This window comes from Ahaetulla prasina, chromosome 1, assembly GCF_028640845.1.
Source record: "Ahaetulla prasina isolate Xishuangbanna chromosome 1, ASM2864084v1, whole genome shotgun sequence".
Taxonomy (NCBI): Eukaryota; Metazoa; Chordata; class Lepidosauria; order Squamata; family Colubridae; genus Ahaetulla; species Ahaetulla prasina.
Genome location: NC_080539.1, coordinates 54,812,282 through 54,838,908, shown reverse-complemented (window position 1 = coordinate 54,838,908; position 26,627 = coordinate 54,812,282). Strand labels below are relative to the sequence as shown.

Here is a 26,627-nt window from a genome sequence, read left to right as displayed (position 1 = left end):
AGGGGGGTGGGGGAGAGAACAAAGAAGAAAATAGTGCATCAGCCTTCTTTGAGAAATGACACGCCTCCTACCACCAAATGGAAAAAATGCTGTTTCAGCCACTGCAGTCCTTACTTGTTCTATTTAGTAGCACATTTCAAAACGTTAGTGTTACACTGCTTTGGACCTAAATCTCCAATAGAAGTCTCTGTATATATATATAGCAAGCATTCCTGCCTCTTTCTATAGCCACATAGAAAGAACACTTTCATGTATTGAAACAGAGCCTTATGGGATGTTTTACCAGAGGGAGGATTAGCTGACACTTTGTTGTCTATGCAGGGCTAGGCAAAGACACATAGAGATACACCATATTTACACACCAGTCCAAAGAGCTAAGGATACACAAGCTAAGGGAGAAATCAAAAGAGGAGAACATATCCTCTCCAACAGCCATCAGCCAGATAAAAAGGGATTAATATAAGGTAAACAATCAAACAGAAAAAAACACCCCATTCAAGGAAAAACCAAGGAGAAAATCACACACTCACAAACATTGGCAAGCCAAGACATTATATATAAACAGAGAACAAACCCCACACCCACTAGCACTGATGATGCTACCTAGTGGGATGATGAAATGTCTACAAGCAAACAACCAAGGTTAGAAAACACCAAGAACTTCAAAGACCTTTTAATTTTACAGGCTTTCAACAGGCTGACTTAATTTGTTGTTTCTAGCTACTGATATTCTATACTGCTCTTTATACGGTACATTAATGTTTTATTATTAAATATTTAGTGTTCTTTTGCTGATTGGTCTAAAAGGTATACATGAAAACAACTGTAAGCCACTTCATAAGATAAATATAAATATCAGACCTAAGTGGCACCCTAGAGGGATGAGAGGTTCAATAGTATAATGCATAGTTCAGCTTGCCAAAGACAATAGTAAATAAAAGACAGACTGTTCATCCAACAGAATGTTCTTACAGAACCTTTGATGAAGAACTTTCTTCCTCCTCTATAGGTTTGCTTGAGTACCTCAACATTTGGCTTTCAAGATCAGGAATGCTGAAGTGGTCATCCTCCTAACTGCCTATAGTCACAACCTCTTTTCGTGACATTCCCTTCTCCCTCCCAGCATGCACCTCCTTCCCATCCAGGAAACTCCTTAACCATTGAACAGAAGAAATCTTCAACTTCAGACAAGATTTAATTACCATATTTTTGGACTATAAGACGCACCTGTGTATAAGACGCACCAAGATTTCGAAGAGGTAAGCAAGGAAAAAAAGTTTTTGCCCTCCCCGGCCCCAAGGAACACTCTGCAGGCCTCCCAAAGCCTCTGCAGGCCTGGTTTTTGCGAAAAATGAGCCTGTTTTTCCAGGGGTGAAATGTAAAAATTGTTACTACCAGTTTTGTGGTCATGGCTTGGTGATGGTGGTGGGTAATGTGACTGGGTGGGCATGGCCTTTTTTTTTTCTTTTTTTTTTACTTTTAAAAGCATTTTTTCTACAACCTCTTGGGCCAAAGAGGCTGTTAAAAAATGCTTTGAAAGGGTTCTGGTGATTAGACAACTCAGCTGGGATTGACAGAACCCTTTCAAAGCATTTTTTTACAGCCCCTTTGGCTTAAGAGCTTGTAGAAAAAAATGCTTTGAAAGGATTCTGACAATCCCAGCTGAGCCGCACGAACATCAGAGGCTTTTTTTTTTACTTTTAAAAGCATTTTTTCAGCCGAAGAAAAAATGCTTTTAAAAGTACAAAAAAAACCTCTGATGATTGCGCAGCTCAGCTGAGCATACGGGGGAGAAGGCGGGGCCAGGGATTTTTGCTACCAGTTCTCTGAACCATCCGTCATCGCTGCCAGATCGAGCGATCCAGTCTGAACCGGGAGCATTTCACCCCTGTGTTTTTCGCAAAAACGGTTTGCCTCCCAGCCCACAGGAGCACTCTGCAGGCCTCCCAAAGCCTCTGCAGGCCTCCCAAAGCCTCTGCAGGCCTCCCAAAGCCTCTGCAGGCCTGGTTTTTGCAAAAATGAGCCTGTTTTTCCAGGGTGAAATGTAAAATTGTTACTACCAGTTTTCTGGGCATGGCTTGGTGGTGGTGGGTAATGTGACTGGGTGGGCATGGCCTTTTTTTTTTTACTTTTAAAAGCATTTTTCAGCGAAGAAAAATGCTGTTTCAGCCACTGCAGTCCTTACTTGTTCTATTTAGTAGCACATTTCAAAACGTTAGTGTTACACTGCTTTGGACCTAAATCTCCAATAGAAGTCTCTGTATATGTACAGCAAACATTCCTGCCTCTTTCTATAGCCACATAGAAAGAACACTTTCATGTATTGAAACAGAGCCTTATGGGATGTTTTACCAGAGGGAGGATTAGCTGACACTTTGTTGTCTATGCAGGGCTAGGCAAAGACACATAGAGATATACCATATTTACACACCAGTCCAAAGAGCTAAGGATACACAAGCTAAGGGAGAAATCAAAAGAGGAGAACATATCCTCTCCAACAGCCATCAGCCAGATAAAAAGGGATTAATATAAGGTAAACAATCAAACAGAAAAAAACACCCCAATCAAGGAAAAACCAAGGAGAAAATCACACACTCACCAACATTGGCAAGCCAAGATATTATATATAAACAGAGAACAAACCCCACACCCACTAGCACTGATGATGCTACCTAGTGGGATGATGAAATGTCTACAAGCAAACAACCAAGGTCAGAAAACACCAAGAACTTCAAAGACCTTTTAATTTTACAGGCTTTCAACAGGCTGACTTAATTTGTTGTTTCTAGCTACTGATATTCTATACTGCTCTTTATACGGTACATTAATGTTTTATTATTAAATATTTAGTGTTCTTTTGCTGATTGGTCTAAAAGGTATACATGAAAACAACTGTAAGCCACTTCATAAGATAAATATAAATATCAGACCTAAGTGACACCCTAGAGGGATGAAAGGTTCAATAGTATAATGCATAGTTCAGCTTGCCAAAGACAATAGTAAATAAAAGACAGACTGTTCATCCAACAGAATGTTCTTACAGAACCTTTGATGAAGAACTTTCTTCCTCCTCTATAGGTTTGCATGAGTACTTCAACATTTGGCTTTCAAGATCAGGAATGCTGAAGTGGTCATCCTCCTAACTGCCTATAGTCACAACCTCTTTTCGTGACATTCCCTTCTCCCTCCCAGCATGCACCTCCTTCCCATCCAGGAATCTCCTTAACCATCGAACAGAAGAAAGCTTCAACTTCAGACAAGGTTTAATTACCTTATTTTTTGGACTATAAAACGCACCTGTGTATAAGACGCACCAAGATTTCAAAGAGGTAAGCAAGAAAAATGCTTTGAAAGGGTTCTGGTGATTAGACAACTCAGCTGGGATTGACAGAACCCTTTCAAAGCATTTTTCAGCGAAGAAAAATGCTTTGAAAGGGTTCTGGTGATTAGACAACTCAGCTGGGATTGACAGAACCCTTTCAAAGCATTTTTCAGCGAAGAAAAATGCTTTGAAAGGGTTCTGGTGATTAGACAACTCAGCTGGGATTGACAGAACCCTTTCAAAGCATTTTTCAGCGAAGAAAAATGCTTTGAAAGGGTTCTGGTGATTAGACAACTCAGCTGGGATTGACAGAACCCTTTCAAAGCATTTTTCAGCGAAGAAAAATGCTGTTTCAGCCACTGCAGTCCTTACTTGTTCTATTTAGTAGCACATTTCAAAACGTTAGTGTTACACTGCTTTGGACCTAAATCTCCAAACCTGGCTCTTACCTAGGTTAATAGCTCATGCCCCCCCTCTTCCCAACTTGGCGACATCTTCAGATTCTGTTGTGGGAATGGGGATGGAGAGCTTCCCTCTGGAAATCAGTGCAGTTATATTCTAATGATCACATTGTCCCAAGTCACAATCCAGGAACTGGGTAACAGGTTCCTCTACATTTGCCTCTAAAGCAGGCAAGTCAGAAAAAAAACCTCCCCTAACAATGTCAGACAGGAACAAATCCAAACTAAAGCAAGACTTAATCCTAGCAGCCATCCTCTGGACTTCCTACAATATATGCCATACCTTCCTGAGAGATTCAGTCTGCTTCATCTGCTAGTGAATTCAGGCTCTGGTGTATCTGGTGATAAGGCTATCAATAATACAAAACTAATCCCAATCCATTAATGTATTTAATGATCCCTAATTTATTTAATTTATTTAATTTAATTTATTAATTAATTTAATTAATTAAATTAAATTTGTTTAATTTAAAAAATTAAATAGAGGGACACGGTGACTCAGTGGCTAAGACACTTAGCTTGTTGATCGAAAGGTAGGCAGTTCAGCGGTTCGAATCACTAATGCCACGTAACAGGGTGAGCTCCCGTTACTTGTCCCAGCTTCTGCCAACCTAGCAGTTCGAAAGCATGTAAAAATGCAAGTAGAAAAATAAGGACCACCTTTGGTGAGAAAGTAACAGCAATCTGTGTGCCTTTGGCGTTTAGTCATGCTGGCCACATGACCACGGAGATGTTTCGGACAGTGCTGTCTCTTCAGTTTTGAAACGGAGATAAGCATCGCCAGGGTGAAATGTAAAATTTGTTACTACCAGTTTTCTGGGCATGGCTTGGTGGTGGTGGTGGTGGGTAATGTGACTGGGTGGGCATGGCCAACTTTTTTTTTTTTTTACTTTTAAAAGCATTTTTTCTACAACCTCTTGGGCCAAAGAGGCTGTTAAAAAATGCTTTGAAAGGGTTCTGGTGATTAGACAACTCAGCTGGGATTGACAGAACCCTTTCAAAGCATTTTTTTACAGCCCCTTTGGCTTAAGAGCTTGTAGAAAAAAATGCTTTGAAAGGATTCTGACAATCCCAGCTGAGCCGCACGAACATCAGAGGCTTTTTTTTTTACTTTTAAAAGCATTTTTTCAGCCGAAGAAAAAATGCTTTTAAAAGTACAAAAAAAACCTCTGATGATTGCGCAGCTCAGCTGAGCATACGGGGGAGAAGGCGGGGCCAGGGATTTTTGCTACCAGTTCTCTGAACCATCCGTCATCGCTGCCAGATCGAGCGATCCAGTCTGAACCGGGAGCATTTCACCCCTGTGTTTTTCGCAAAAACGGTTTGCCTCCCCAGCCCACAGGAGCACTCTGCAGGCTTCCCAAAGCCTCTGCATGCCCTGCAGGGCTTCAGGAGGCCAAAAATTGCTGTATTCAGTGTGGAAGATGCACCAACGTTTCCACCCGTTTTGGGGGGGGGTGGAAGAAGTGTGTCTTACATTCCGAAAAGTACGGTATTCCATCAAAACAAAGTCATCTTCCATACTGCACACCATACACAGCTGACCCTCCACCGCAATTATCCGTGCCTCTCCCAACCCATTTTCACCCAAAACACAGGAGACCCAAAAGTCCAAACCTGGCTCTTACCTAGGTTAATAGCTCATGCCCCCCCTCTTCCCAACTTGGCGACATCTTCAGATTCTGTTGTGGGAATGGGGATGGAGAGCTTCCCTCTGGAAATCAGTGCAGTTATATTCTAATGATCACATTGTCCCAAGTCACAATCCAGGAACTGGGTAACAGGTTCCTCTACATTTGCCTCTAAAGCAGGCAAGTCAGAAAAAAAACCTCCCCTAACAATGTCAGACAGGAACAAATCCAAACTAAAGCAAGACTTAATCCTAGCAGCCATCCTCTGGACTTCCTACAATATATGCCATACCTTCCTGAGAGATTCAGTCTGCTTCATCTGCTAGTGAATTCAGGCTCTGGTGTATCTGGTGATAAGGCTATCAATAATACAAAACTAATCCCAATCCATTAATGTATTTAATGATCCCTAATTTATTTAATTTATTTAATTTAATTTATTAATTAATTTAATTAATTAAATTAAATTTGTTTAATTTAAAAAATTAAATAGAGGGACACGGTGACTCAGTGGCTAAGACACTTAGCTTGTTGATCGAAAGGTAGGCAGTTCAGCGGTTCGAATCACTAATGCCACGTAACAGGGTGAGCTCCCGTTACTTGTCCCAGCTTCTGCCAACCTAGCAGTTCGAAAGCATGTAAAAAATGCAAGTAGAAAAATAAGGACCACCTTTGGTGAGAAAGTAACAGCAATCTGTGTGCCTTTGGCGTTTAGTCATGCTGGCCACATGACCACGGAGATGTTTTCGGACAGTGCTGTCTCTTCAGTTTTGAAACGGAGATAAGCATCGCCAGGGGTGAAATGCTCCTGGTTTGGACCGGATTGCCCGATCCAGTAGCGATGGCGGCTGGTGGTTCGGAGAACCAGTCGCAAAAATCCTGCCCCCGCCCCCCTGCACCTGCTGAGCCATCATCAGAGGTGTTTTTTTTTTAACTTTTAAAAGCATTTTTTCTTCAGCCGAAAAAATGCCTTTAAAAGGTAAAAAAAAAGCCTTTGATGATCCTGCAGCTCAGCTGGGATGGTCAGAACCTTTTAAATTCTTTTTCGGCCGAACAGGCTGTTAAAAAAAACGGTTTTAAAAGGCTCCTCTGGCGATCCCAGCTGAGTTGCCTGATCACCAGAACCTTTAAAAAACATGTTTTCTACAATCTCTTCAGCCGAAGAGGTCATTAAAACAATCCTTTTAAGAAGTTCTGGGCTGCGATCAGGCAACTTCATCTGGGATCGTCAGAGAAGCCTTTTTAAATCTTTTTTTCCTCTGGCAATCTCAGCTGAGTTGCCTCATCATCACAGGCTTTTAAAATCACTTTTTTATAACCTCTTACAATAGCCCATGCCCATGCCCACCCAATCGCCCCATCCCCACTTGCCTATAATTGCTCCTTTCGGGCTCGCAAAGCCTTGCTTTGCTTTGGCTGCTGCAATCAGTTGCATCAGCTAGCAACTGAATCTGCCTGCCTGCAATCCATCTCCTCGGTGACCAACTATTAAAAATAGCTAATTGGTTTTTTTTAAGGAGTTGGGTTTTTTTAGACAGCAATTTAAAGTTAAGGAAGTTTTAAATTTAGCTGCTTTTATCTAAAACAGGGGTCTCCAACCTTAGTAACTTTAAGGCTTGTGGACTTAAACTCCCAGAGTTCCTCAGCCAGTTTTCCTGGCTGAGGAACTCTGGGAGTTGAAGTCCACAAACTTTAAAGTTACTGAGGTTGGAGACCCCTGATCTAAAATATATAAATAAAATAAAATATTTGTGCAGCTTTCTGAGATTTGGTGTGTTTCTGTAGTGTTTCACTCTAACTACACAAACACACAAAATCTCACAAAGCTGTATGTGGCATATGTGTGTGTGAGTCAGTTGTGTTGTGTTGTGTGTGTATAAAGTGTGAAAGTTGGTTTTTGAGCTTTTTGTAGCTGTATGAGGTTCCTGCTTGTTGCAGGGGCCATTCTGGGTGAAGTGCAGCTGCTTTTACATTGTGTGTGTCAGTTGTGTTGTGTTGTGTGTGTGTGTAAAGTGTGAAAGTTGATTTTTGAGCTTTTTGTGGCTGTGAGGTTCCCGCTTGTTGCAGGGACCATTTTGGGTGAAGTGCAGCTGCTTTTACATTGTGTGTGAGTCAGCTGTGTTGTTTTGTGTGTGTGTAAAGTGTGAAAGTTGGTTTTTGGTACCTCTTGTTTTGTATACTTTATTATTTTTATTATTTATTGTTATTGGCCACGTCCACCCAGTCATCTGACCACCAAGGCACGCCCACCAATTAAGCCACACCCACAGAACCAGTAGGGGAAATTTTTAGATTTCACCCCTGAGCATTGCCCCCTAGAGTCTGGAACGACTAGAACATATGTGTGAGGGGAACCTTTACCTTTACTCCAGATCCAGGTATCATTAAATGCGGAGAAAGAACTACAATTATGATTTCCAAATATTGATTAAATCCAATATTCAGGTTATATATTCAGAGAAGACAAATGAGATCTTTTAAAGTGATTTAAAGTGATAAGTATTGGTGTCACCTCCACTCAACAGGGGAGTGGGCCAGTATCAGCTTTCTGATGCCCGATTTCAATTGCTAGATGTTACACAGCACCTGTCCTCAATCCATTATTCACAGTTGATTGAAAGAAAAAAATGCCATCATGAGATTTTTTTTTTCATATCTCTGTTAATCTCAAGGCTGGATTTGTATCTTGCAGAGTTTGTTTATAACAACTGTGTTGACACCCTAGCTTAGCTTTGTGAGCCCTATTATGTAGACCACACCAAGAAATCAACTCCGCAGGATGTCTACAAATATTTTTATTGGAACTGATTACTCTAATATAATCTTTTGAGTCTGATTTTGCTGTGCAGTGCCTTCTCCTCCTTCTTGAAATTCTGTGAATTAGGGAGGTAACTAATCTGCTTCCAGATGTTATCTGGACATTCAGCACTTAAAAAATGTTTTAGCTTTTGTTGTCTTGTCTGACAACAGGTGAGTGTTTATTTGTCAAAGTCACCTTCTTTATTCTCTGCAACTGCCACCTTTTAAAACTCCATCCATCCACCCAGTTTGTATGGCACCCAACATCTCTTACTATTTTTGCCTTTGCCCATCACAGAGGCCTCCTTCAAAACAGCTGGATGGTGTCAAAGCCCCCTACATGCTCTGCTGCTTATCACTTCAGGAATGGTTTCCCCACCATTGTCAGATAGCACACTGACTTGCTGGCTCTTGGCCCTTTAATCAAAAATGAACGAATTTAAGCTGGTGTGGGAACTAAAGAATGCTAATTACCAACTGCCAACTCAATACCAAGTCCAAAAACTGCAAAGCAAGGTCTAAAAAGTTGGAAGAAAAAACAGGAAGATGATGAGTTTAAAAATGGATCATGCTCTCATTTTGAAGCTATCTAAGCAACTTCATTCTAGTCAGTAATAATGATTCTTATTTAACATGTCTGAATAGTTTTTGCAGAGTCTGACAATTAAAAAATCAAGAAAGATCAAAGGACCTGGAAATGTTTGGCCTTGAGGAGATTTGGGTGGCCATGACAATATTGTTCAAATATTTGAAAGAATATCACACAGAACAAGGTCAAGGTCTGTTTTCCATCATTTCAGGGTAAAGGATGTTGATTAATAACATTTAAGTTAAAGAGCAGCAGATTCCAATTTGAATGTTACAAAAAAACAAAACTAGAAGTATAAGAGCAGCTGTTCCTTGACAGAGGAAATCTGTTTTTTCTCATTGCCACTGCCTGTCTGCAGCCGATTGTCCTCTGCTTTCGTGAAGGCAGGCAGCTCCCTATCTGGTTGACCAATTTCCCCAATGACAGACGGGCCTGGGACAGCATCAAGTTCAGCCCCTGGACTCTCCAGGTGTTCCAGGAGAGATGTGCCATAGCCGTCAGATTGTCTTGGTTCCAACTCTTCCTCCTCCTCCAAGTTGGGATCTGACAGGGCCATGATAGGTACTGGTGAGTCGGCAGCATCTCCCCTCGATGGACTTCACCGGGCAACAGCTATTTACTTCAGCAAGTGGAGTGAAACAACACTGGGAGTAAAGCATCTGTTTCCTTGCCTTGCATTCATCAACCTCTGTGCCTCTTGCCATGAACCTTCTTTCCTGACTATATAACTTGGACCATGGCTCTGCCTTGACCTCTGGATTTCACAGATTTGGCCTGTGCCTCGTGGATTTGTTTCTGCCTCACAAAATGCCCTAGCTTTGCCTCTGCCTTGTGGACTTGTCTTGTCCTGTGGATTCATGTTGGGTTTGTTCCTGGACTGAACTGTGAACTCCTGGGAGGTTGTGTGGTTGTTGTCATGGAGATTTCTGGGGAAGGCTTGGAAAGTCTCAGATAAAACCTTTACCCCACCTATGACGTGTGCATGTGTGAGCGAGATCAAAGGGATGATGGATTCTCTTTCACTGGCTGTTTTCTAGTGAAGGTCTAGGCTCATGATGGCGAACCTATGGCACATGTGCCACAGGTGGCATGCAGCACCCTCTCTGTGGCCATGTCAGCCATCGCCCCAGTTCAGTTCTGCCGCCCATGTGCATGCGCCTCCTGCTGGCCAGCTGGTTGTCGGGTCTCTGTCACAAATGTGCAGGGTGTGTATGGGGGTCCCGTGAATGCATGGGGAGCGGGGCACATGCGGGGGGCCATGTGCGCATGCGGAGAGCAGGGTGCATGTGGGGTGCATGCACAGGGGTGGGGCACATGCAAAGGCACTCATGTATGCACGGGCTGCACAAACTGCATTTTGGAGGTTCGGGACCGCATATGCGCTTTGGGCACTTAATCTGGAAAAGGTTAGCCATCACTGGTCTAGGCAAACTCACCACAACCAATTCACCATGGGACAACTTGCCACGGGACAATTCAATGTGGGATAACTCAAGAGAGGGACAACTGAATTGCAGCAGGCTTTGTTTTGCTTTACGTTTGAACCTTCTCAAGTTAGAAGGTTGAGTCTGGGGTGAGTTGCAATTTGTCTCTCTCTTGAGTTATCCCACATTAAATTGTCCCATGGTGAGTTGACTGCGGCAAAATGGACGGGACAAGTCAGTTGTGGGGAGTCAGCTCTGGTGACTTGTCCCACTCCATTCTAGTGAAGACTAGGCAGCCATTTGTCAGGGATTATTTAATTTGGATTCTTTCACTTAGCAATAGATTGGCCTCAGTGTCAAAAATGCCCCCTTAGGAATCTAGGATTCCACCATTCTTCCTGCACACTAATATTTATTGTAAACTATGCTGCAAACAGCATTGGTTTGCAGCCATACTGTTTTCCCAATAGATGCCACCTTGGTTGTAGGCTATAGTGTAAACCTGTGTGCACACGCACATGTATATGTGTGTGCATGGGTGAGAAAATGTAATGGTTCACTTGAGCCCAGGTACACGGTTCAGTGCACTTTGATTAAATCAAAAGGGAAAATCAAGATAGGAAGTCTTTTTACAAGAGTTGTAAAAGTCACTAAAACTGATCAGAAAGATTAGGATTGGGTTTGTATATTAAATTGCCTGTAAAATTCACTCGATAATCAAGATTCAAGGGGTGGGATGCAAGTGAGACAACAATTCCCACAAAGAAGAAAATGCTCATCTAATTCTGCCACAGATCCAAGATCTCATTTTGTGATATATTTATTATTTTATTTATCTATATGCTGCCTACTTATCAAATTCTAAATCTGAGCTTTGTTGCAAATTGTCTGGAAGAAAATCAGCTTCTTATCCAAGGAGAAAAAAGACAAGATTACATTACAGCGATCACTGCTAAAACATAGAGTACAGTAGAATTGGCCTGTATTTTCAAGCAAATACATATCATACTTGACTGAGAATCATGACAGCTGAACAAAACTGGAAGGCAGATAGTTGGAATAAGATAAAGTTGGACTCTCAGTTGAATTGCAAAACTGGCAGTTGTAGATCCACACTGCATCTCCAAGACACTTCTGCAGCAAATATAATTTATATCATACCTTTTATGCTCTGGGAGCATGATTAATAAATAAACACACAAATTAAATTTAACATAAATACTCCAATTGTCTAATAAATAAAACCAGTTTGATGCAGAAGGAGAGTGAACTCTAATCCTTAGGTATGGAAATTGGCTGGATGGCTTTGAGCCAATCACTTAACTCTCAGCCCAATCTACCACACAGGGGATACTGTTGTGGGGAAAATAGGAAGGAGCACTATATATACTGCCTCAAGTTGCACAGAAAGAAGACAGAATATAAATAAATTTAAACAAACAAACAAAATGAATGAATGAATAAATAAATAAATTCAAGCATAAATCTGGTGTCCCAAAAGTGCTTTTTCAAGAGGCAACTGGACTTTGTTTTTCTGAAGAAACATCTTGGATGAGGAGCAAAACGTCTTCAAAGAAAACGTCTTCAAAGAAAAACCAGAAAGTCCAATTGCCACTTGAAAAAGCACCTTTGGGATAACCATGATTTGGATGACTGAGAATCCCTATAGACATAAATCGGGTGAAAAAGATTTATGTTAAAAGATTTCCTACATACTGGGAGAATTGGGATCCCATCTACAATGTCCAAGAAAATGTTTTCCACAATCTAAGTATTATGCAGGAGAAGGTCTTGCCAGCTTGCCAAAACACGGCCTTTGACAGCGGGGGGTATATTCAGAACGGTTTCGGCATCTAATCTTAAGAAGAACCTCATGGGTTTGTAAGCAGAGAGATCATCCCTAAGATATTCAGAGCCTTAAACATAATACCTTGAATTGTTCTTGGTAAACAATTGGCAACTTTCAGTAGGACTTCTTTCAGGCACCATATGATCCATGTACCCAGACCCAGTGAACACTCTGAATTGCAACATTTTGTAGTAAGTTCATCTTCAAGGGTTTTCCCCCCCTAAGGACAGCTCTATACAGTATTGTAATCATCAGAATAGGATGTTGCTAAGGGGTGGATAAGTATAACCAAATCTGACTAGATCAAGAAGAAACACAGCTAGCACACCAGAAGCTACAAAAGACACTCCTTGCTGTCGTATGTCAATCCAGTGTCAGCTAACCAATCAATAACTTTCTCATTCAGGGTCTATAGGTTGTTCTTAAACTGATTTTAAAAACAGGCATCAAGGAAATAATAAAAGGAAGAGCTTCAAACATGTATTTTACCCAGGCCTTTGGCAAGGGAGAGCGAGACGCCTTGCTTCAACATTCTTGCCATCATTTATCTGTATTTTAATTGATTTTAGTATAATTTCTTTCATTGCTGTGAGTCAGCCAGAGTTGTTGGGAGTTATTATAATAACAATATAATAATAGAAGAGGAAGGACTGGAGAAGATAACAAAATACAAAGACCTGCAAATAGAAATTAAACAACTGTGGCAAAAGAAAGCAAAGGTGGTAACAACAGTGATAACTAAGCGCCTTGGATGCAATCCCAAAATATGTAGAGCAGCTTTTGAATACCACTGGTGACAAAATCTCCATCAGTCGATTGAAAAGGCAGCTTTACGCAGAACAGCTTACATCCTATGATAAATATCTGTAACGCCATCAAACATCCACATCTGTGTAACCCAGGTCCTTGAGAAGGGCTTGATAAGTGGTCAAGAATGCCAAATTCTGTCTAAAAATCTGGCTGACTATGCAATCAACCATAACAATAACAATTGTTGCCTAAAGAAAAATAAATGTAAGAAACTTGAAAACATTTTATTAAAAAGAGTAACAACATTTAAAATGTGATTGATTTAGAGAAGTACAAAAAGATCCAACGACAAGAGAGAATTTTAAATATCATTTCTACTTCTTAACATTTTTGAGGATTATGCTGTTCATCACCTCAGTAGAACCATTATGAAACCCAAACAGGGAGGGTGGGATATAAAGGAAATTAACATGTTATCAGATTCAGCATTAAGTGTAAGGGTCTTTTCCCCCCCAAAAAAACTTAATCATTATAATAAAACAGAGAGACTATATTAATTTCTAACTAATTATATTTATTTATTCGATTTAGTGCAAATACAGACTGTCCTGCAGTCATAACTATTCCCACATAAATCAAGAATCATTTTTGTAAATGTCAGCTATTATCTTTTAGCTAAGTTATTTTATTTTATTTAGACAACTTATATGGCCACTTACCTTGTACAATGCTAAAGTGTTTACCATGACTTACAATAAAAACAGAACATTCCACTAATTCTATATTTGCTGTACTCAGTTGTATAATAGCCTGGGCGAAGAGATAGGTCTTTATAGAGCCCCCTGAAGAATAATAAGCTTGGGGCCCTCTAAATTTCATTGACTTGGAGCAATCATAGAAAAACATGTAGAGCCCATTGGGGTAATCCAATCAAGAGGTGAACTAAGACATCACTGGAAGTTAGCAAGGCCTCCTAGTTAAGGAAAGTGCACAACTGGTATACAAAGTGAACCTGTGTAAAGGTTCCTCCAGGCACAGCTACCACCTGCACTTTGAGAAGAAGCCGTGATTCCAGGTCGACCTAAATTAAGCACCAATTCTGATAGGGGGAGTAGTAGATCACAATTCACTCCACCTGGGTTGCAGAGCAAAATCCAAAGCCACTCAAAGCCACTTCAAATAATTAATTGCTAGGAATGGTACATTAAAAGAAATAAACTTAAAAGTGATACTCTGGCATGCTTAAATTAATTTAAAAAACAATTTCTGCCATAAAGGTATAATCTCTCTAATATTTCATGTTGCAGAAGTTTAGAGCTATCATCACAGCTTTGCTGCTATAGTAGCTCTGATTTTCCTACTCATATCAGGTAACAGTGAAACAGAGGAATCCAATTCTCTCTTGAAACTGGATGTCCCGTTTTCTCATTCAGAATGCTGACTATTTTCAAACTTCTTGGGAAAGACTCTTAACACACTCATCACCCAACTCAAGGGATGTCCTTACAAATTATCAGACCTTCAACTATCATCTCCAGAAACAAAGAATGGAGGTATAAATAGTCCTCTATTACAACCGTTTGTTTAGTGACCGTTCAAAGTTACAACGGCACTGAAAAAAGTAACTTATGACCAGTTTTCACTTACCAGCATGGTTCTATGATCAGAATTTGGGCACTTGTTAACTGACATGTATTTATGACAGTTGTACTGTCCCATGGTCATATGATCATCGTTTGTAACTTTCCCAGCTGGTTTCCGACAAGCAGAATCAATGGGGGAAGCCAGTATTCACTTAATACCTGGATGATTCACTTAACAGCTACAGGGATTAATTTAACCCCTGTAGCAAAGATCACAAAATGGGGCAAAACTCACTTAACAACTGCCTTGCTTAGCAATGAAAATTCTGGGCTCAGTTGTGGGCATAAGTTAAGGACTACCTGTAATATATAACGCTGCAAGAAAAGATACTCTGCAGAGTCTAGTTATATGTGAAGCAAAACTCAAAACAAATGTTACATGTTTGACACTGATGTCTAGTGTCAAACACTTGAAAAATACAAAATATAATTGTGCTATTAGGCTTCTTGAACTGAAAGTCCCATTTTAAAAAAGCAGGCTAATCTTGCTTTCACAGTTAGGTTTGATGGAATTATACACAATATATCTATATTTCTTTGAAGACTCTTATATTCTGTGTTTCTATTCTTGAACAGGCTACAAAAATAAAAATAGTTACAGCCCATACTAGAAGACAAGAAAAATGAGCTTAAAACCCTGTATCATTTACAAGCAAGGAAATTATTAAAACCAATGTAAGCAACAAAATATACAATACTCAGGCATTTAAAAGATTGAAATCAAGCCTGTGATAGACTTTCTAGTGGTTCAAAGGTCATCTACCTTTATTTACACCGAACAGTACAAATCTAGATTTTCCCACAATCTCTCCCCAACATGTGATTGCCATCCAAAGTCTCTAGAATATGCTGCTTTGAATAACATAATTCAGCTTCTAATATGTGTACTATTTTCCACTAAGGAGAAAAAGCTAGTCCAGCCAAAGATGCATTAAAAATGTAGAATGGAATAATTTTTGGCAACTGTATACAGGCAGTCAGATGGGCTCAGTCAGTGGCTTAGTGGCTAAGATGCTGAGCTTGTTGATCAGAAAGGTCGGCAGTTCCGCGGTTCAAATCCCTAGTGCCACGTAACGGGGTGAGCTCCTGTTACTTGTCCCAGCTTCTGCCAACCTAGCAGTTCGAAAGCACGTAAAAAATGCAAGTAGAAAAATAGGGAGCACTTTGGTGGGAAGGTAACAGTGCTCCGTGCACCTTCTTCATTTAGTCATGCCGGCCACATGAACACCGAGACATCTTCGGACAGCGCTGGCTCTTTGGCTTAGAAACGGAGGTGAGCACCACTTCGTAGAGTCAGGAATGAATAGCACGTATGTGTGAGGGGAACCTCTACTTTTACCTTATACAGGCAGTCAGTGTAAGGCATTTTTGTCACTATATACAAATGCAATAAATAGACCCTTTAAGCCTGAGGACTGGGAATAACAGAAGCAGAAAATAATTGCAGCTATTGTTTAGTGAAATTAACAAAAGGTTAATCAAGACATTAATTCATATATTATTCTTAGACCCAGCAAAATGTCAAGGGCAGATAATAGCTAGATATGTTTCAAAGCCCAAATAAAAAGTATTGTTTATTGTAAGTGTTCAGTACTCTATATATTATCTTTCTCTAATCTAACATCTTCCAGATGTAAGAAGAGACAGAATAGCTTTGGCCATGCTGGTTGGGATGACAGTCCAACATGGCTGGAGAGCACCACATTCAAAAAGCCTACTTGCACGTTTCCAAATGCTTTATATATCTGGAGAAAATGCTCCATTTCTCCTATTAGCTTTTATTGGAAATAAAAAGGTTTTTTAAAAAGAGGCTGATCATACAACTTCAAAATGTAGTTTTTTCTAAAGAAGTATATTTTTCTTAGATATAACAGAAAAAGGCAGACTTTTTTCCCCCTCCTTATTCTCCAGAAATGTCCTTCCTCTTTTAGAAAGGAACAGTGTGGTTTTATCGAGAATGTTTGTCAGATAATGTTTTTTATTAAGAGAATTCCAGGAAGTTTGAGCACATGTTTTCTATCCTTCTGCATTATCAGGATTACATGCATGGACATGTTTCAAAGGAAGCTATTGGCCAAAACGTAGTCCACCTTCCAATTTCTTCACTTCTCTTTTGGAAGCAAAGACAAGACCTGCCCAGGATTGGTATTCAGCCGTTCTTCTTATTCTTTAGTATCCTGTTCTCTCTTGCAACAATACAGACATTCAAATGTGGAGTCCTGTTGTGACCCAGGCCCAAGTAGGTAGTAGTAAACGCAATCAGTTCAAAAACAAACAGACTTTATTTGAACAGCTGAGAATTAACTCATTCTCTGCGTCGTCCAACCTAAATCAAAGCAAATTCTTCATAACACAATTCTTCAGTCTTATCATCAACCTTGGTCTAATTAGGCAAACTGTCAAAGGCTTTTCTTGGCAAAAGTTCAAAAGCAGAAGACGCTGACAAGAAATAAATGCAGCAAGACAAGGAGCAAGGCTATCAGCACTGTTTTCTGACAAAGAGCCCAAATGCCATTGCTGGTCTTTTAAGCCTTATGGGAGGGGCCAATCACCTCTTGGCCCTACTCCCAAGTCAACCTCTTTGCTTTAGCTGCTCTTGCCGTCTGGCAGCTCTTCTCATGCGTGCATTAGGAATAGGCTCCTCCTGTTCCTCTGCCTCACTACTGTCAGTCTCGAGAGGCTCCGGAATCTGCACATCACTCCCAGATGGTCCTGGCTCCACCTCTGCCTCTGACGCAGAGCCCTCATCTGGGCCTTCCCCAGCCTCCAGGACTGGCCCATGTTCTTCCTCAGCCTCATCAATGTCCAACTCTGTTGCCAGCTCCCCAGGCTGCTGGCGGACCACAACAAATCCACGGTGTCTCTGGGCTTGGTTATTTGCAAACATTTCATTATCCAACTAGGTAACATTATCATATTATTACCTAATTGGATGCAAGCAAACAACCAAACTCAAAGAGCATCAAGGACTTCTCAGTTCAACCCTCAACTACGTATGTTCTCTTCCACTGGAGACATACAAATACCCAACAAATATTAACATATATGTTAAATGCATACATGAACTAACTTTGGCAAGCCTCAAGTTTGTACATTTACCCAATCTGATTATAAACAATCATTTCCTGTGATGTTCAGTGCTAGAGAAGTGTATTTTATTTCATTTATAAATGGAAACAAGTAATCCAAAACTATGATATCATTTTGATTTTCTCTCAAAAGCTACTGCCAATGAAAAAATCAATAGAACTAAATCAATTCCCAAGGAGCATCTGTTCAAAGACAGATCACAAAAACCAAGCAGAATAACATCAGTTATCACCTACATTCACAGCTCATTTCATTCAAACATATTTTCAGTGTGTTTAATTTTAGAATAGAGTAGAATTTTTATTGGCCAAGTGTGATTGTACACACAAGGAATTTGTCTTGGTGCATAGGCTCTCAGTGTACATAAAAGAAAAGATACGTTCATCAAGGTACAACATTTACAAAACAATTGATACATGGACTAATGGATCACCTACAATAAAATAAGAAACCAGGTCAGGCAACAAAGCCAGATATCTGAATCTGTAACAGTTCTATTAGTCTCTTTTAAACTATGTCACAGGACCCCAAGAGTTTCCCAAGATGTAGTCACTCATCCCACCAGGTTCCTAGTGATAGCCTTTCCCAATTTACTGGAGAAGATGCTTTGACTTATGAGCTCAAATGCCACACTATCTCACATTGTGTGGAAGATGCTGCTGAGGGCCGGTTTAGCTCACGCTGGTAAAGCCTGTTATTAAGAACACAGTAGCCTGCAATTACTGCAGGTTCGAGCCCGGCCCAAGGTTGACTCAGCCTTCCATCCTTTATAAGGTAGGTAAAATGAGGACCCAGATTGTTGGGGGGGCAATAAGTTGACTTTGTAAAAATATACGAATAGAATGAGACTATTGCCTTATACACTGTAAGCCGCCCTGAGTCTTCGGAGACGGGCGGGGTATAAATGTAAACAAAAAATAAAATAAAAAAATTGACAGACCACTGGCACTGGGAGGTGAATGTGGCACATGACTTGGTTACTCAAACATTTCCCTGGGAACTGAAGTTCCAGATGTGTGCCTGGATTGCTGGTGGAAAAAGTCAAAAAGCAAATTTGACTGATCTCAGGTACATGACCATCTTTGTGCCTACTCCATGGCAACAAGAAAGGTGAATGAAATTATTTCTCATATTGCATTAGTGGACTATCATCCAATCAGTATTATTTGACATTACTAAGTTGGGTGTGTGTTTATGTGTCAACTGAGAATTCAGTGTATGGAACCATCAATATACTGATGATACTCAACCATATATTGCTATCCTGGGTTGTGAGGTGCTTCCATTTGTTCCTTTGTTGGTAATTTCAATCTACAGAGGGGAAGTAAAGGTAAGCCCACTGGCCCTTCATTTATGAAATTCCCCAGGGATCAGTTCATGTCTCCTCTTCTTTTTAACACCTAGATGAACACTCTGGGGGAGGTCAATTGAGAATTAAGATACGATAGCATCAATATATTCATGGTACCCAACTATATACCACTATCTCACATTGTGTGGAAGATGCTGTTGATGTTGTATCCCGCCTGGTGCTCAGAGGTTGTAAGGATTGATGGAAGTCGATTAAATCCAAGCAAGACAGAGTTGCTGGTTGTACATAGGAGTTCTTCCTGGATGGCAGGGACTATCTGTCCAGGGACAGGTTTGTAATTTGGGGGTCCTTCTTGAACAACAGATAGAAGCTGTGATAGGAGGACATTTTCTCAGCTTTGGATAGTACACCAAAGCATATCTTTATCTGGTGCAGGAGGATCTAACAACACTAACCCATACTCTCATCACTGCCCAGATAAACTACTGCAATGTATTTTATATGATGCTGCCTTTAAAGGCTGGCTGTAAATTACTCACATCTTAACTGGTTTCTGACACAAGGAATACATTAATCCCATGCTTATGGGTCCTGCAGAGCTTATTGATTTCATTCTGAATGGAATGTAAAGTGATATGTAGCCTATTTTTACTTTATTAAATAAATTTATTAAATTTGTATTCCACCCACCTCAGAGCCATGAAACTATGGGCTAATTACGAGATTAATCAATTTAGTTACAAACTATAAAGCCTATGAGACCGCCTCCTCTTTTGGATGGTTCAGCCTGTTAGATGTAGGGAAGGCTCCTTATTGTCCCATGCTAACAGGATGTCAGGGGAGCTGAAGCTAGAAGGTGCTGTTTCTCTGGAATGAGCTCCCTCTTAGACTGGCCACCTTCTTGAAAGCTTTTAGGAAGTTATTGAAAATAAAGCTTTTTCAAAGAGACTTTCTGTAATGTTACCTATGCCTCGTCTTTCTCATTGCTTTTATCTCCTACTTTGGTTTTGGTTTTGCAACTTGGCTTAAAAGTTATTTTAATTCTGATGTGACCTTGTAACAGTTGAGTGTTGCAAGATTTGTAAACCTGGAATGAATAAATAGTAATTTTATAATTCCAAAAAATAAGGAACAAACTGCAACTCTCAAATGCCCTTTATTTCAACCCTAGGAGCTCATGTTTGCCAAAAACTGACTACACAGTTTGCCATTTTGAAGTTCAAAACAATTAAGAGTGAACCCCAAATTATGCATATAATAGTTCAAAAATCACAAAATAAACTTCAAAATCATTAAGTCTTCCACTGCTGTGATATAGCTCCACTTACTTTTCAGGCCTCTGATCCCAGGTGTGGTCCCTGACTACTCCAGCTATACAATATTATGTAACCTTGTAGGGCAATTCAATCGTCATTAACAAATTGTATTTATGCATCCTTGATGACTAAAATGCCTGCATTTACAAATTTCCTGAAATCAAAGATTTGTTATTTTCTGATTTTATTTTTAAAAAAAAGCTGTACAAGAATCTAGATGCTTTGTTCAGTTGTTTTAATTAATAAGCATTAATAGTTTCTCTTCAATTAGTTCATCTAAGTCTGTTGAAGTTGAGTAACTTAACAAAAGTCATTCTATTTTTGAGCTTTAGCAGGCTTCAATATTACTGAGACATTGTTCTTTGTGGTTTCTTATATTTCCTATTTCAGAAGATGATTACAAGTAGTTCCTAACTAGCTATAGTTTCTTTAGAAATTTTTAGTAGCAGCATCGCTGGTGATGTGATATTTTATTTTGTTTCTTCATGTAACATTATCTTAAGGATTAAAAAAATAATCACACTTCCTGTTTAGCATTACTACTCAACCAAGAAAACCATTTTACTAATAGAATTTAGTGGTTGAAATGCTGACAAACGTCTCAATAGACAAGATAGCTTATATTTCCAGTTTAGATTCAGAAATTAAGGCTGAAAAATAATATAACTTGCTGAAGGAGCAGCCTCAGCTACATCCCATGCTACATATCCAACTTCCATTTTCTCATGTATGATTCTGTCTCAATTACTTGTGACAAATAAGAAGTACCTTCCATTAAGTAAGTAGGCAAAGGAGCTTGTAAAAACTTGTTTTTCAAGACCATAAATTATTAACATGACTAACTTACTTGCAAGGTTGGGTTAAATCAATTTACAATTAGGTCTCATATTTGGCCTTTATTCAGAAGTCAGAGTCATTATTCATTCAATGCCGCATGGTGATTGATGGAAGGGTCTCAAACTAGATTACGGCGTTTTAGAAAAACAGAGTGCAATCCTATATGTCTCCTCAAAATCAAGTCCCATTGAATTCAATGAAACATTCTCCTAGGTGAGTCCAAATTTCAGCCTAAATCATCCCCCCCCCCCCAAAAAAAATCCTGTAAGACTGATTCCAGAGCAATCTCTTCCAAACACAATCTCCCAGATCTCACAGTCAGTGGCAGTTCTTGAAGACTGCATTCTGGCTTCTGAAAATGACCATAGAGCAGGAGTCCCAAACTTGGCAGCTTTAAGACTTGTGGAGAATTCTGGGAGTTGAAGTCCACAAGTCTTAAAGTGCCTGTTTTGGTTTGCCAGCAGCCTGTGGAGATGACAACGGAGTCAGACAGCGATGAGGCTGAGGTGGGGCCAGGGCCATCAGGGAGTGAGGTGCGGACTCAGAGCCTCCAGAGACTGATAGTATTGAGGCAGAGGAACAGGAGGAACTTGTTCCTAATGCACGCATGAGAAGAGCTACCAGAAGGCAAGAGCAGCTCAAGCAAAGAGGACAACTCAGGAGTAGGGCCAAGAGATGATTGGCTCCTCCCATATGGCTTAAAACAGACCAGCAACAGCGTTTGGGCTTTGCCGGAAAACAACATTGGTAGCTTTGTCTTCTTGCATTTATTTTTTGTATTGGTGACTTCTGAACTTTTGCCAAGAAAGGCCTTTGGCAGTTTGCCTAATTGGACCAAGGTTTAGATAGGACTGAGGAATTTGTGTTGGGAAGAATTTGCTTTAATTTATTTGAACTACGCTGGGAATGAAGTAATTTTCAGCTGTTCAAATAAAGATATTTTTTTTCACTGACTGACTTTCCTACTACCTACTTGGGCCTGGGTCACAACAGCGCCAAGTTTGAAGACCTCTGCCATAGAGGATGGAATAGAGCCTGAGTTAGCATGCCAATGAAGCCCTTAGTTCTGCAATCTACAATCTACTTGTCAGAGATTGGCTATAGTAAATTTCTATTACAAGAGATGATCTGGTGTGATGATCTGTGACTTACAGGACAGAAACAAATAAGGAAAATCTTTTCTTTCCATGCACCATAGCAGTGTAGCAGGATTTGGAACTGCCTCTCACAAACATCCTGTTTATGTATGATGTACTCTCTGTAAGTTGTTCACTTATGATTGGCTATCTCAGCTTCAAAAAAGAGGGCAGCAGAGGCGTGACTCAAAAACTTCATGATATGAAGAACCGTTTCTGCATGCAGCTGGGCCCATATGGATTTAGGAGAAGCAGCCAACCCAAGCCACTGCCAGCCAATCTGTTGCGGTTAGTAAGTAACAAAGTTTCTGTTTTAGGAATTAATGTGAATATATGCCAGGCAGTCCCCTACTAAGAGTAGATAGCATGCAATCTCTACCTCTAGTTGGTCTGAAAATGAAGAACAAGAAAAAACCGATGTCAAAACAATACAGCAGACTGTACATTTCAACATCCTCTCCATAAAGAAACTGTTGTATGCAAGCAAGACAAAATAAATAAAATAAAACAGGATCATCAAAATTAATTTCTTCTGTATTGTGCCCCATTTCTTTTTTTTAGGTCCTTCTAATGAAGACTCCTTGAAAGCAAGTTGGTTCATCTAATATCTTTATACTATAACATTTCCTTTTCATAACCAAGTTGGGAGACCCATCCTGCCTTTTCTCACCATTTGACCTTACCAGCTAATAAATTGCTGTTTTCATATTGTTTTTGGCAACTACACGTCTGGGCAACACCTGGGCAGGTTGGAAGACTATCTGAGAGGAATTCAAATATCATTTGAAAGGGAAAAAAGTAATGATAATACATTTAGGGTAGAAAAAGTTAAGATGCATACAGAAAATGGGAGGATTCATGGCTTGGAAACATGAGTTGAAGGATTTGGATATGACCATTAAAAACAAGATGAAGATGAATCAGAAATGAGAGATAGCAATTAAAAGCAGAACACAATACTGGGCTGCAGAGGAAGCAACACAGTATCAAAGACATGTGAAGTCACTACTATATTCCTTTCTACTTGACACTAATGAGACCACTCCTAGACTACTACTAGACTAGACCCTATACAACGCTGTTACAAACCTAGGTCTTGAACAACTAGTAACTAACAATACAAGACTCAACAACTGCCTTGACCTCCACTTCTGCAACAACGCAAACTCGATTTATGGACTACAAATAAAAGAACCCTTTTCCAACATTGACCACAGCATGATAGACTTCTGTCTCAATATACGCCCTTACAAAAATCGTCATAATAATCGCATTCCAAACTACAATTTCAAAAAAGCCAACTACGACCTTATAAACATTGACCTCTCATCTCTTGAGTGGCAAAATCTATTCTCAACCTGTATCACTACTGAAGACCACTACAGAGTTTTCCTACTAGAAATCAATAAAGTCATTAAACTGTACATACCACAAATCACCACTGAAATAAGCAAACACAATTTACCCATATCAATAAAAAGCTCCAATCCAAAAAAAATCCCTCTGGAGAAGAAACAAAAAGGGCTATGTAGCTACAGAAATATATGCAACCAAATAAAAATTGAATGCACCAATTACCACACCAAGCAAGAAGAAGATCTTCTGCGCACAAATTCCAATTGTGCTTTTTATAATTTTGTAAACAACAAACTTAAAGACTCAAGATCCATCCCACCACTAAAAGAATCTAACGGCAAAACATATAATGATGAAACAGCAAAAACAAACATCTTTAACACATTCTTTTCCTCAGTCTTTGTTAACAGTAATGACTCATACCCAACATTCCCCTATCGTACCAACAATGAGTACAACGACCTAACACAAATAGATTTCACAGAAGATAATGTTGAAAAAGCTCTTCGCAAACTGAAACAATCTGTTGTGTCTGCGCCCCCCGGGAGCAGGACCCCCTGCCAGAAAGTGACTTGGAAAGTGAGGGGGAAGGGCCATCAGGACTTACTTCGGGAGCACCAGCTTCCCTGGCTCAGTTCCAGGAGCCAGAGGCAGGCCAGGTGGAGGAGATAACGAGGCCTCCGTCCCCTGACTCTTCCACCCCAGGCCATGCCTCCGGACCCGGCTGATGGCAATCAGGCCTGGCTGGACCCTAGGTTTTGTAGGCAGGAGAGGCGGGAACAACTGAAGCAGGGGTGGGGCAGGCCTAGGAAGTGTTGAGTCATGGAGCCCACCCATGGGGGTGGATATAAAAGCAGCAAAGGCTGCTATACCTCTTCGTAGCAAGCAAATCAACTGCTTAACTAGAGCTGAAGTACTGTTTGTTCCTGGTTTACTCATCAAGAGAGGTAACAGAGACACTTGGCAGACGCTCACTAGTTTGCTGCCAGAGCTGAGAGTGCTAGCTAATTAAGTCATTGCTCAGACTGAGGTGAGTGGGGACAGAACACCATCCCTATCTATTGGACTTGATCGACTATGTGCATACTTCTTAAAAAAGATTTCCACTAATATAGCAGAACCCCTAAGCATAATCTTTGAAAAAGCTTTCATGACCAGTTCCCTTCCTAAACTTTGGTCACTAGCCACGGTCATCCCAGTCTTCAAAAAAGGAGACCCCAGCCTAGTTGAAAATTACAGACCAATCCCTCTATGTTGCATCACCTGCAAAGTAATTGAATCTATCATCAACCAATCCATTACCCTCCACCTAGAAACAAACAACCTACTCTCTAATAAACAATTTGGTTTCAGAAAAAATCTGTCATGTAACTTACAACTTCTTCACTGCAAAAACATATGAACTACAAATTTTGATCAAGGCAAAGCAATAAATGCAATCTACATAGACTTCTGTAAAGCTTTTGACTCAATCCTACAGCATTTCAGGACCCCGCCACAATTGGATAACAGCTTTCCTGTCAAACAGAGAACAAGTGGTCAAAATTGGGAATGCTCTATCAAATCCTGTTCCTGTCAAAAGTGGCGTTCCCCAAGGCAGTGTTCTTGGACCAACACTCTTCATATTATACATTAATGATCTCTGTGACCATATTACAAGTAATTGTGTTCTCTTTGCTGATGATGTCAAACTATTTAACACCACCAACAATGCAGCTACCCTTCAAAAAGACCTTGACTTTGTGTCTGAATGGTCTAAAACTTGGCAACTCCAAATCTCAACCAGCAAATGCTCAGGCTTACACTTTGGAAAAAAGAACCTAAACATTAAGTACAAGCTTGATGGACATTACCTTACAGATGACCCCCACCCTGTTAAAGACCTTGGAGTCTTCATATCAAATGATCTAAGTGCCAAAGCCCACTGCAACTACATCGTAAAAAAGGCTTTAAGAGTTGTAAACCTAATCTTGCATAGCTTCTTCTCCAAAAACACTACACTGCTAACCAGAGCATATAAAACATTTGCTAGACCAACTCTTGAATACAACTCGACTGTCTGGAACCCATACCACATTTCTGACATCAATACAATTGAATGTGTCCAGAAATATTTTACAAGAAGAGTTCTCCACTCCTCTGAATAAAAACAAAATACCTTATGCCACCAGACTTGAAATCCTAGGTTTAGAAAATTTAGAACACTGCCGCCTTCAACATGACCTAAGTTTAACTCATAGAATCATCTATTACAATGTCCTTCCTGTCGAAGACTACTTCAGCTTCAATCACAACAATGCACGAGCACACAATAGATTTAAGTTTAATGTTAACTGCTCCAATCTTGATTGCAGTAATAGAGTTGATAATACTTGGAATACACTGCCTGACTCTGTGGTCTCTTCCCAAAATCCCCAACGCTTCAACCAAAAACTGTCTACTATTGACCTCACCCCATTCCTAAGAGGTCTGTAAGGGGCGTGCAGAAGAGCACAAGTGTGCCTACCGTTCCTGTCCTATTGTTTCCTTCCATTATATCCAATTAATATAATTATTACATACTTATGCTTATATACATGCTTATATATTGTATAGTTATTTCATGCTTATGTTTATATATACTGTGTGACAAAATAAATAAATAAATAAATAAATAAATAAATAAATAAATAAATAAATAAATAAAAATAAAAAATAAAAAATAAATACTGTATGACTCAGAGCACCCCATTTCCAGAAGCATATTGACTGAGGCATATCGAAGTCAACAAAAATTATACAGAGGCATTTGGACATTCCTTAGAAGCATAGTTGACAGAACTTGGGATATTCAGTTTGAAGAAAAGACAACTCGTGTTCAGGTACTTAAAAGGACAGGAAAGGTGTCCTGTCCTTTGGTTCTGTAACCATGAACTATTTCTATGGTTACAGAAACTAGGATAAACAATAATGGTTACAACTTGCAACTACTAGTGTTTATTTAACAGAAATTTGGAGAGCAAGATCAATACATCAGTGGAACAATCGATCAGTTTGTGGATTCTCCATCTTTGGAGGATTTTACTAAGAGGTTGGATAACCACCTCTCAAGACGGTTTAAGTGGTTTTTCTG

General features: G+C 39.9%; 1 protein-coding gene across 19 annotated transcripts in view; it reads right to left on the bottom strand.

The window, feature by feature from the left end:
• Window positions 1–26,627, bottom strand: part of TRERF1 (transcriptional regulating factor 1) — a 102,140-nt gene that overhangs the window by 32,085 nt on the left and 43,428 nt on the right. The window lies entirely within an intron of this gene.